Below are 12,210 nucleotides of genomic sequence, written 5' to 3' on the forward strand. Positions count from 1 at the left end.
AATTAATTAATTAATTAGAATGAAATCCTAGCACAAGTTTCTTACTTGGGATGTATAACTAGGTTTGTGTTTAAGCATCTCTTCCCAAACTTTTAAAGTGTTTTGCAAACTGTAAACACATACAGCCTCAAATCTTTAAATAAAGTACCATGGCTATGCTTTATGTGTTGATTTAAGGTACAGAAACAAGTATAATTAATAGTGGAAAATAAATTAATCTGCTTAATGTCAAGGATCTCCTCATGAAAATATGAAGTTAACTTTCAAGGAAACAAAACCTATACTTCCCTTGTCCTGAAAATAAGAAATTAAGCACTTAGGATAATAAATATAAATTTTGACAATGCTTTATTTTAATGGCACATGAATTAAAACTGCATTACAATGAAATTGCTGCAGAACATCCACATTAATATCAAATGAATTCATTATGACCAGCACAGTTACAATGAATACTAAATGAATTAATAATAATGAACCACTTAAAGTGTTACCTAATTGTTTTATTTCATTTTTATGTATATTTTTGTCCAAATTTAACTGTTAGGTTAATAGAGAATGACACCCAGTAATTCATTTCAACACTGAGCGTTTGTAAGTGATAACTTTCACTCCAGATTCAGTCAAGCCTGCTGCATATTCAGCATTGATCAGATGTCTCAAAAAGACCCACCTATTGCCCCAGATATTTTGAATCATGTTGATGTAAAATGATCAGTCGAGATTTATTAAAAAATTAATAACTCTTAATAGCTGATAATAATCATTTTCCTTGAACTAGCAATACATCTTTCTTCCTGCTTTACACAGTTGATTATTAACAATATACTACAAACAAAGAAACTGAGAAGGAAGCATAGTAGATGGTTTGCCTGTGATAACACAGTAGCTTCACTGCAGTGAGCTGTAGAAACCTCACATCCTCCTAAAAGTTTTTCTGGTTTCCTTAGTCTTTCCACGGAGCTAGGTTGCCATGCTTCATTCATTGCATTGCATGCATCATGACATGTGTTTTAACTTCTCTGTCATCATAAATTATTAGTATATGCCATATAATCTTATGAACCATATTTTGTGGCAATTTAAATCCCATTAGAAATGATACCTACAAAAGACAATGCACATTATTTCTCCATTTTTTATTAGCAAAACCTATATCCCTTTAGTACCATGCCCCACAACACAAGCCCCAGTGAAGCTCATTATAGGGAATCTGGACAAGTTCCTCCATGGCTAGGAACAATAATTTCTGCTGAAGCTTCCGTAATAGTAAGGAAAAAGACACAGCTTTATGAAAAGTTGTGGTTTTAACATGCTAATTCACTTATACATCTAGATGAAACACCCAAAGGAAGATTTATTTTGTATTAAAATTGGTATGTGTGGAGGAAGTATTTTAATTAAGCTGTTTGGTAGTACATATAAAGAATGACACCATTGGAAGAAAAAGTGTGAAAACACCCTTATTTTAAGTTTAGAATCTGGCCACAAAATGCTTTTTATAAGTTTTGGATAAAAGGAAAACCCAAATGATTTTGAAACAAGCAAACATGTATGAATTTATAAACCAAAGCATTTGCCTTCATCTGCTCACCAATTTTTAAGAAGAAACAGTATCTTTTACAGTCACAAAATATGTTGAATGGTTAGCTATGGCAGTTTACTATGAACTCATTTTTTGGAGGGTTTTTGGGTGTTCTAAGACTCAAATGTCCACTAGCTTTCAGGGAGAAATAGGGCTATTAGACAATATTATTTTGCCAGTAAATTTTTGAAGGGCCGTCTCTGTAAGAGCATTGAAGCAAGTCGGTATTACTAAGCAGTAAAGGAAGTTCCATTTACTGACACCTGCCATTCATTTGTGTTACAGGTGTAAATAAATGGTAAGATTAGATGGGCTGTTAATTTTTCTTTTTTTTCCTTGACATAGGTCTGATCTTGAAACTTAACTATTGCACAACAATCCCTTGCATATTCTTGGGGGTTACACTATAGCAAAAGAGAAGGGGCCAGGTAACCAGTAGAAGCACCAGTAAAGCCTGATTCAACCCAGAAGAGTGAAGCCAAAGAGAGACTTCAGGGTCAAACAGGGGCTTCAAAGCAAGGAACAAATGACCTGCATCTGCTCATTTCTGGTAATGTCCAGCCAGGCCCTGAACACAATTTGCATCCTAGATCTATCATTTAATATTTTTATTTCCATAGTATCAGGATGTGTCCCTTTGTACACATAATGTGAGTAAAATCAAAAGTGGGCCAAAAGAACTAAAAGGGACCCAGACCAGACAGGGAGGTAGAAGGAGGATTTGTCCCTTTTTACTCAATCATTTAATAAAAATGGGGTGGAAATTCTGATCTTGTGGGGAAGAGAAAGAACAACTTTACCCTTCATCTGTTGCCAACTATTTCCATTACTCTTCTGATGACATTCCTTGCACTACCTTGTAGTGGTAGTTGCAAACAGCAGATCTAAGGGATAGGAATTGGAGAATGCAATTGCTTTTAAATTTCAAAAATCTGGTGTGTTGAAAGTGACTGAGTGGTAGATGAAGAGGAGTGGAGCAGCAGTATGAGAGCAGATAGAGTGGAGCAGGAGAGCCGTCTTTGCCTTCCTTCCTATTACATTTGCACAGAACCCAGAGAAACTACTACAGAATTTGGGGGGAGGGGGGCGGGGGGGAATCCCTGTAGATTTATATTTTCCCTGAAGAGTCTTTTGATACTACAATTGTTTTGTAGTACAAAACCTGTAATTAGCTATTTGGGTTTTGCCTAAACTTGGGGGTACTTGACTTTAATTACCAATCAAATATAACACTGCATCTGCATTCATGCAGTCATCAGTACTAACTCACACATACAAACCTTCTTTCATCTGAAAACAATAGAAAATTCTTTTTATTTGTTCTCACTCAGTTCTAACTGAAAATAACAGATGCTGCTAAGAAAGTTTGAGTGTTATGTTTATAATAGTTCACAAAGCAAAACAGCCACATCCAAAGAGAGGGGAAGGAGACTGGGTACAGACGGGGTCTAATTGTATTTTTTTATATATATACTTTAGTGCCAGAATTTAGGGATGCAGAGAGGCAAACATCTTCTTGGTGTATAGGCTTGACCAGTAAGTAGTAGTTATCAAGAGAATGTTTGTATGGTGCTACTGCAAAGTAGTGTAGTTTTGATCTTATTTCTTCCCTACTAACTTCACACAAACCCTCTTCAAGGGTGGGGAGAGAAAGCAGGCATTTGTGAAGGCAATTACTTTCTCTTCTGTTAAACCATTCTTTTCCCTCACCACACATCTACAGTCTGCGGAAAAAAATGGGAGTTGGTGAAGAAGTTACTGTCACACCTAGATCTCAGCCCCATCCTTTTCAAAAAACGCATCTTCTCAGCCTCTTTTCAACCTATCTAGGTTGTACGCTCATTGGAGAAAAGTTTTTTCATGCCAAGGTAACTGCAGTGGGTGGCCAGTGGCATTTTGATATCACCTGAATAACTAGTCTCAGAAGCACCAGTATCAATGAGTCCTGTTTCTTACAAATTTATATTTTGCAGGCTATTGATCTTGCTATCCAAAAGGTGCAAGCCCTGGTGAGCTTTAACCAAATCTGGAATACCTAATATCTCTCTCCACCAGTTTTTATTAAACTGCTAAAAAATAATTATTTTTAAAGTGTGCTTCCCCCCCACCCCCCCCACCCCACCGACGATATGTATGCTTAAATAAAAAACACGCTCTCACAAGCCTTGTACCTGTAACAAATCAGGCTGCAGACTGTCTAAATCCGCAACCCAAAATAACAGATTGATTTTTTCTGAAATGCTGAGAAATGTTGCAACCAGTCGGTTCCCTCTGCATTGCTAACTGTCTGGTCTTTGTGCAAGCTCACAAAGAATTTAGTTCTTTTGCTCTATGTTTCTTGCAAAGGAGCAGGGTTCAATAGTTGTTACTTTTCCCATATAAGTAAAGTACTCCATGTTTCTCTTGCCTACTGTTGGGATTCAGTCCTGTCCGCTATCATAAACATTGCTAAGCAGAAGAAAAAAACAAAACCCAGTAATACCTCACAACAACAATCCCAATCCCTCCAAGACTTGGGGTCAAAATCATATTGCTGTAACCTCTTCGTAAAGGTTTACAGGCATCCCTTAAAATGGATTCTGTAAATTCTGAGTGTGGTTCCCCACCTAATGGCATGGATGGGATGTGAGGTCATAAGCTACAGATTTTTTTCCATTTTTTGCTGACTGGCAAAAGAATTTGTATCCATTATCAAGACTGGCATAAAAAGACAGAAAAATCAAATTGGCAGAAATTACTCTTATCTAACACTTTTTCTGTATAAGCCTATTCAGCATCATAAATGCATCCCTCTGACATCCTAAATGTTCTGCAAGAATCAAATCCACAGTCTTCTTGAATTAGAATGACATTATGCATTTTTGTCATGCGTATGATCATCTCTTTAATTTGAACAAGGTGAGAGGCCTCAGTTCTTAAATGGGGATATTTTTAATACCTTCTGTCAGTAAACAGAAATTGTTCCAGGGGTCAATCCTGTTTGTTTATCCCGGAGATGCTGAAAAACTTAAACCAACCTTTATTTATTTATTTTTATTATTGGGAACAAGCAGTAATGCATAAAGTCTTCATACATGAATAAAATATTAGGTTAGAGGTGTAATTAATATAAAAGGATACAGTAAAATAGAAAGGTAGCTAATATAGCCAGCAAACCATATATCAATGCCAGTTATCATATTTCATTGGAAGACACTAAAGATCGAAAATCAAGCATGGTAATTAATTAGTCTTGTTCTCGTTTAACCTGAAGGTTGCATATATAAGGAAGTCAGGTTGACTGTGTAAGCAAAGAGAGTAAGTAGTTCAGTTAAAGATCAAGCGTGGCAAAATAAAGAAGTGAAGGGGAAACAAGGGGAAGAAATTTCTTCATTTATTGCATTACAAAAACACTTTACTGATTTAATTCCTGTTGACTATGCTCTCATCTAATTAAGAGCTTAATTTCCGTACCTGGAATGACTTATATTTTTTGGATGAATTACACAAATTTTGGGATTCTATATTAATTTTTCACACCTTCAACCCATAATCAAATTCAGCGTGCTTCCCCTACTTTCTTTGCCACTGATCATTCTTCTGCTAGAAGATAGCTCATTTGTTGACTAGAACTACATAAACCTTGGGAGTTTGGCTTTCCATCTTCTGCTCACCACTATCTATGCAAAGATGAATGACAACCAACACTCATTTGCATGCAATAGGAATGGGTTCTACTAATGTAGGAGATGGTGGCTGTAACATATATTTTAGAGCAACAAAGTACGTCACATTGCAACCAAAAATAAACCCTACCAAAACCAGTCAAGACTGGAACGTATGGGTAAAAATAGGTAAGTGTTCTAAAAATGTCAGTTCATCAAATCAACAGCTATGAAAGTGAAGACTTTTAACAGGTTTTTCAATATTTTGAAACCATTTTCTCGGTTTTTTGATAGATATTACAAAAAGAGGTTTTAAATTGTTGAACTAGTCCATTTATGATTTTATAGAAGAAAAATATAGGTTTCCACTTAAAGTGAACCAATAGCTCTCGTAAAAGTGATAAAAATTCAAAGCTGACATTACAAACTTAATCCTAAAAAATTATATGTTTGAATTCATTCAAACTACCATCATTCTTTTCAATTTGTTTTAAATAAATTGTAACAGGTTTACTTTTGTGTGATTAAGGACGGGAGGTTTATTTTTCCCTAAAGACTGTATTTTCCCAGAATGGAAAAAATTATTCTTGTTCAATTATACTCTAAAACCTGGATTTTAGGCCTACTTAGAACCAAGATATTTAATGAAATGTTTCAACGTTTCCCCTCAAAGTGTCAGCAGCAAAATTGTTAATTAGGTTCCAGTTGCAAAGCTGTTATTCACCCAAAAGAGAATACATGTTTAATTTCAGATAGCAAAGTGTGCAGAATAGACAGACAAAAAAAGTCATAAGGGAAAAGATCCTAATCTTCTATGCCACTGTATTTTTTAAAAAAACTAGTGAATAACAATAGCCACGTTTCTTTGATTAGAAAAATATAGCTGTAAATATTTTATCCTTTTTGTGCAGACGTAACAGTGATTAGGGCTGAAGAGTTACTGGGAAAATAAGGCCTTTACAGTGGTTTACTAGGAAATAGCAGTCTTGCTTTTCAAGATGTTTCAGGATATTGTCTTTGGTCCAGAAATTTCAGTTGTGCTTAGAGACAGACTTCTAGACTTCAAGTACCAGTACTTGTCCATCTCAAGCATTCAGTTTGTTTTTCTGGGTGGTAGGATCCAGTATATCTAAAACCTTTGAAATATGATATTTTGGTACCAAAAAATCCAATATAATAATCCAATCTACACTTTTTAGAAGAATAAGTAATCTTGCAAGAAGCTAAATTCATTAGGTATCTCTGATTTTAACCTAAAAGTGCTTTGGATGCTTAGCATTAATTACTCAAGCATGCTCAGAAGTGTCCTTTTATGAATCTTTTTCATCTCTTCTATCCAATTTGAACTGAGTTTTTCTTTAAAAAATCTCATTACTTTTGGCATGACCTTCTGGTCTAGACCTTCTGTGCCATTGGTATGAGTTGAGAGATGATTTTTTGTAGGAAACTTTCCCAGAGACAGAAGTTATAATTGATGTCCATGAAACAATCTAATGCCAAAAGATGCTGATTGTTATATTCTGAGATTATAAATTTTTATGGTTTATACACAGTATATCTTTAATATCGATGAAACTTTTTCAGAATAATAAACTTGTACAAAACTCTGGTCATCACTGAATCTCATAAGCTTCTTACAGAAAGACCTTAATCAGTGCATAATGGAATGAATGTAGAGTAAATTGATCACAATCAAAGGCGCTGGATCCTTGTAGCTGGAAATTTACTCTCAGACAAATAATTTCTAGTGTGTTCCAGAAATTATTGCAAAGAGATAGTGAGATGGTCCCAAATTAGATGCGTACCATGATGTACTCGATGTTTTGCCCTCAAATTCTGTGGTGAGCTGGAGTTCAGAGTGTTTTATATCCCAATGTAACTTCAGAGCGTATCATCAGAACCTTGATTGCTGAAGCCTTGACTTATTTAGGTCTTCACTGTATGCCTCCTCCTGTGGACGTGATAGGAGACTCCTATAGAAAGGTAACGTTCTCCTTAACTAACTGAAGAAAATAAAGATGGATTTTTTTGTTGTGGTGGGGTTTTTTAGGGTTTTTTTGTTTTGGTTTGGTTTTGGGTTGGTTTTTTTTTTTTAAGGCAGTCAGTGGGGACGGCTAACCCTTTTTGCATTGCAGAGAGGAAATAAAGTGTTAAGCCAGTACTGGGATCAGAAACTAGGCATCTGGAGGAAATTCATAGTGACCCTGTATTTAATAAATCAAAAGCTCTAGATGAAAGTCTGTGGTTGTAGGGTAACATGGCTTCTTCTGACAGCTTGTTTTTGGTTTTGTCCTGACACTTCCCACTTGAAGCCAGCTAACCATGAGGATACAGCAATATTTGTAGAACCCACAATAAAACAAGCAGAAAAGTCATCAGGCATCCAAAAGACCAATATGAATTAAATTTAATTCTCACTGCTTAGAAATTTTCCCTTCGACTTAGCATGCACTCATTAGAAAGCCTGAATCCTGTTTAATGTGCCCATGTTCATGGCGGGAATTTTCAATGAACACAGTAAGCAGGATTTGATGTCGCCAGCTGATTTCTGAGCTTCCCAGAACAATCAGCATCTGTACTTAAAAGCCTGAAGCTACTTCATGCTTTTTACGTTCAGAAGGTGCAAAGAAACAGCAAACACAGACGGAGCGATGCTTGGGTTGAGGGTGTCAGTGCCAAAGCAGGCAGTTCAGCATGTTAATTGCTTCTACTACTTGGAAACATCTGGAGCTAATGCTGAAGTATATAAAGCCAAGTGAAATGGCTGCAAAGCTCATCTCTGACTCTCAGTTGCACATAGAGCAGGGGTTTTGTCTTGCATTTGTTACATAGAGCTAATTCCTCCACCTAGAGAGGTGTGCTGTGTCGTTATTCCTAGATTAAGATGCCTTCACTGGACACAAAAAATATGTACTTACAAAGTGGAAATTGAGGGTCTAACTGTTTGAAACCCAGCTTCTGTTGACTCTGCAGAAGGAAACTGAAAGACTGCTTGCAGAAATCGGTGTCTTGGAATTGGAATGTGGCAGCTTCGACCTCCCTTTGCGGGGATCAGACTAATTTCTGTGTGTTTTAACCACAGGACTGGTGAACAGCACTTTTGGGCCTTTTTGACAAGACTACCACTGTGCTCCAGCTAAGTTCTGACTAGCAAAAGTCAAGACATTTTCTCCAGCCAAGACTTCTTTTTGGCAATATCTGTCAATTCTGAATTTTAATAAATATTTGACATCATTTGTTGTCACAAATAGGAACTGAAGTACAAATATAATATTAAATTTCACCTGTGGTGTAGGGTGAGAGTTGAACTTCTCTATTTTCCTTATCATTTGTGTGCACTATGATGCTTATGCCAGTAGACTTTTTGTTGAAGTAAACCAAAAATTGATTAAAAAAGAAGAAAAGCGCTAAAATAGACAAAGACCAAGAAACTTTCCCTTCCTAACTGTGATAACAATTAAAAATAGAGTAGTACTGAACTGTCCCCTCAACTAAAAGGAAACTAAATTTGACATGAAGATAGACTTGTACACATAGGCAGCATGTGACAGAAAGGGAATCATCAAAGGGGTCACAAAATAGATATTTTCTCTTCCTTTATTTTTAGTTTTGCTCAGTGGCAGCCGTATTTATTTCTCTAGTTTTAATTAATAGTGGAGAGGAAAATTACTGATTTTTGTGTCTGTGTATCATGGAGATAATAACATTATCATGTATTTATGAAGTATCACTTTTCTATAAACAGGTACTTTTGCTACTTGACACTAGACTGCTTGTATAAAACTTTAAAGGAGGTATATGAAAATAGGCAGAAAGAATCTGACACAAATTATTCCTTTTATCAGTCCAGCCAAGTCCATGGTAGAATCAGTCTTTTCTGAAAACCCCAGTATTGGATCAGTTTCATTCCCATTTTTCTGCTGCATGTATTTGATAGGAAATATATGGACTATTAAAGCTTCTGCTCAAAACCTAATAATTAAAAAAACTCCACATTTTTGTCCTTTTTGTTTAATTAATTTTCTAATGTTCTTTAGATATACTCTTTCATAAGCAAATTCTCAGTAAAGAAAAATCTGCCTTTCTGAACCACAGCGTGTGTTATTGAAATAAGACCTGAGGAGGAAAATCCAGGAAATTCTAGTAAACGGCTGAAGACTCCCATCCATCTATGGGTGAAGAAACATTGTCAGTTCAGATAGTCCAATTTCTTCAAAGACAGACCATAGCTGCTGTAGGAGCAGTGTGACCTCTTCAGATGAACAAAAGAAAGGAGTGTATGTATATTCATGTTGTATCTGCACTGATGATAATTGGAACATGCAGACTAACTTGGCAAATGAACAGGAATTTCAGGAGCAGTTAAACTTGCAGGTGATTATGGCACAACACAGGGGGGTTGGTGGGAGCTGCACCTACCTGGGTCTGGGACTGGTTTTAGACCTCTGGGGGCTTTTTGACTCTCCCTGCTTTAAAAAAGCTCCAAGGTTACTGAATGTGTAGCAGCTTAGAGCATCTGGTGAATGGGGAAATGTTTATTTCTTTTTTCTTCAATGGAAAATATGTATTTCTTGTTGGTCTTCTCAAAAGATCCAGGAAGATAAAATCCTGGAATTGAACCACCACTAAAGGCAGCCAATAATTCCTTCTTTTTAGAATTTTAACAAAGTAAGTCTAGGAAACTTTATTTTCAAGAAAATTGGGTTTTGCTCTTCCAGTAAGGAGAGAGATTTCCCTCTTTCCTGCCTTGTTCCCATTCTTCTTCTGCAAGCCCACAAGGCACAGACACCTACAGAACTATCGATTTCAGAGGTGACCCAGGGACACCACTGAGGTGTTCAACTTTTACCAGAAGCCTGAGCAAAGTATTAGGTGAGTCTGGAAGACTCGTGCATGCCTGGGTCACTTAGGGACATTTTACTCTGTGTACCGATTTCAGGAGTGGTTGTAGGGGATCTTCAGTGCACGGCTATGCAATATCTTTTGAAATGTTTGCATGACCTTCATATCTGCTGGGCTTAATATTAGAATCCCTTGCTGTCATTAAAACAAGCTCGCTCTCACTGCAAAAAAAAACTTTTGGTTAGGTTTGTGGGGTTTTTTTGGTGCCATGCTGTGTAAATAAGTGAGCAAGGGTATGGCTATTTCACTATGTAGGCTGCAGAAATTGCCCGCACTGAAATCACACTGCAGATTTTTTAAAGGTTTGTAGTGCAGAGTTTTAAAATGACTTCAAAACTGCCCCATGCCACCTTGACCAGCGCACTCTTTGGAGAAAATAAGCCCTCCAGAAAATGCCGGCATGCTGAGGATGCGTACTGGTCCCCTCTGCCTGTTCAGCTTATGCCAGTGGGTGCAGACCTTGTGTAACCAGGGAGGAGAAGACTGCTGCCTGAATACTCTGGGTATCTGTTCCCCTCTGGCACCTTTGCTATACAAACAGCTAAGTTGTTTGTAGGGGGGGTTTAATCACAATTTATTCAAGCCCCTCCCTCAGTCTATTCTTTTCTGTCTCTTTAAATTAGAAGAAAAAAGCAGTTCTTAAAGCTGTTTGTATAAATATGAGTCTTCTAGCTATTCTGTATTTCCTCTTCCTTTGGGGGTGTATTTTTCAGTTAGTTAGTGCAGAAATTGTAGGCAAAAGAAAACACAGCCCAGTTTTTGAACATTTGGTAGGATATTTAGTACTTTACGAGAAATGCAGATGAGCATCAAGAAGACAAAAACCTGTCCCGCCTGGCACAGCTAGAAAAAGGAATAGCCCCCTCACTATTTTTCTAGTCATTCTTTTTCAAGAAAATCACTCTTTAGTTACTCATTTCTTTTCCCCATGGTCAGGTTGGCTGCATCTCCAAACACTTGTAAGTACTGTATGTTCTGACATATCCTGAAGTCATGCATTAGCACCTTTTCATTCAGCAAAGGGTGAGAACAGATATCTTTTGGCAGCTGACAGCAGGGAGCAGGCAGAAAGGAGGAGAGTGAAGCTCTAGGACTAGGACACGGTGGTGGCCTAGTGGCTAGCATGGCTAATGTACCAGCTGTGAATAACCTCCTTTCCCCCCTCCCTTCTTTTTTTTCCCTCTTTTTTTTTTTTTTTTCATCCCATCCACCCAACAGATGTCTCTCTGTCATTGTCATGTCCTCAAGCTATCCTAGTAAATGATTTGTGCATTATAAGTGAGTCACTAAGGTGGCAATTGAACCTCTTCACAGCTCAAAATTGTTGATGTGTGCACAGAGAGTGCAGCGTGGGGGTGTGTGTGAGAAAAAGAGCAGGAGAGAAGGGGAATGAGGGGAAGAGGGAAAGAGGGAGGGAGGGAGAGAAGGAAAAGAAATGTCAAGGTTACCTTGTTTTGCCTGGAGAATCAAAAGGGAGGGCAAATTAACTGCTGGCTTTGTTTGGTCTTTTGGATATCTGGCAATGAGGCAGCTCCATCCTACTCTAGCAGATGTACATATCACTTTGAAAGATTAAAAAATGAAGAATGCAGTGATCTGTATTGTATATACACTTTATTCTGTGGAAAGAATGTTAATAAATATACTGAAAGACTGCAAAGTTTGCCAATATAAATAATGTGGCATTTCAAAGTCTGTCAGTAAATGTAATTGAATTTTTCAATGTAAAAATATAGTTCGGTTATAAATTGGAGTCATGCTTGACATTAGTTGGGCATTAGCAGATATTAATTAGATACTGCTCGCTTCTTCTTTCTGATTTCTTTATATTAAATGAATTATCGGGAAAGGAATTTGCAAGCATGCAATTTAGAGATTTTTATTCTTGAAAACAAGCTGCCTGGTAATTTTTAGTGGGAGAATAAATGCCTTTTCAAAAACCTTGTCAGTGTGCTGTCTGAAACATGCCCTTCCCAATATGAACACAATATGGAAAAGCTAATCCATTATAATACTTTGTAATGATAATAAGCTACAGTGAACAAGTAGCCTAGGGAAAAAGATGGTAGTAGTCACCTT

This window comes from Falco naumanni, chromosome Z (assembly GCF_017639655.2).
Source record: "Falco naumanni isolate bFalNau1 chromosome Z, bFalNau1.pat, whole genome shotgun sequence".
Classification (NCBI taxonomy): Eukaryota; Metazoa; Chordata; class Aves; order Falconiformes; family Falconidae; genus Falco; species Falco naumanni.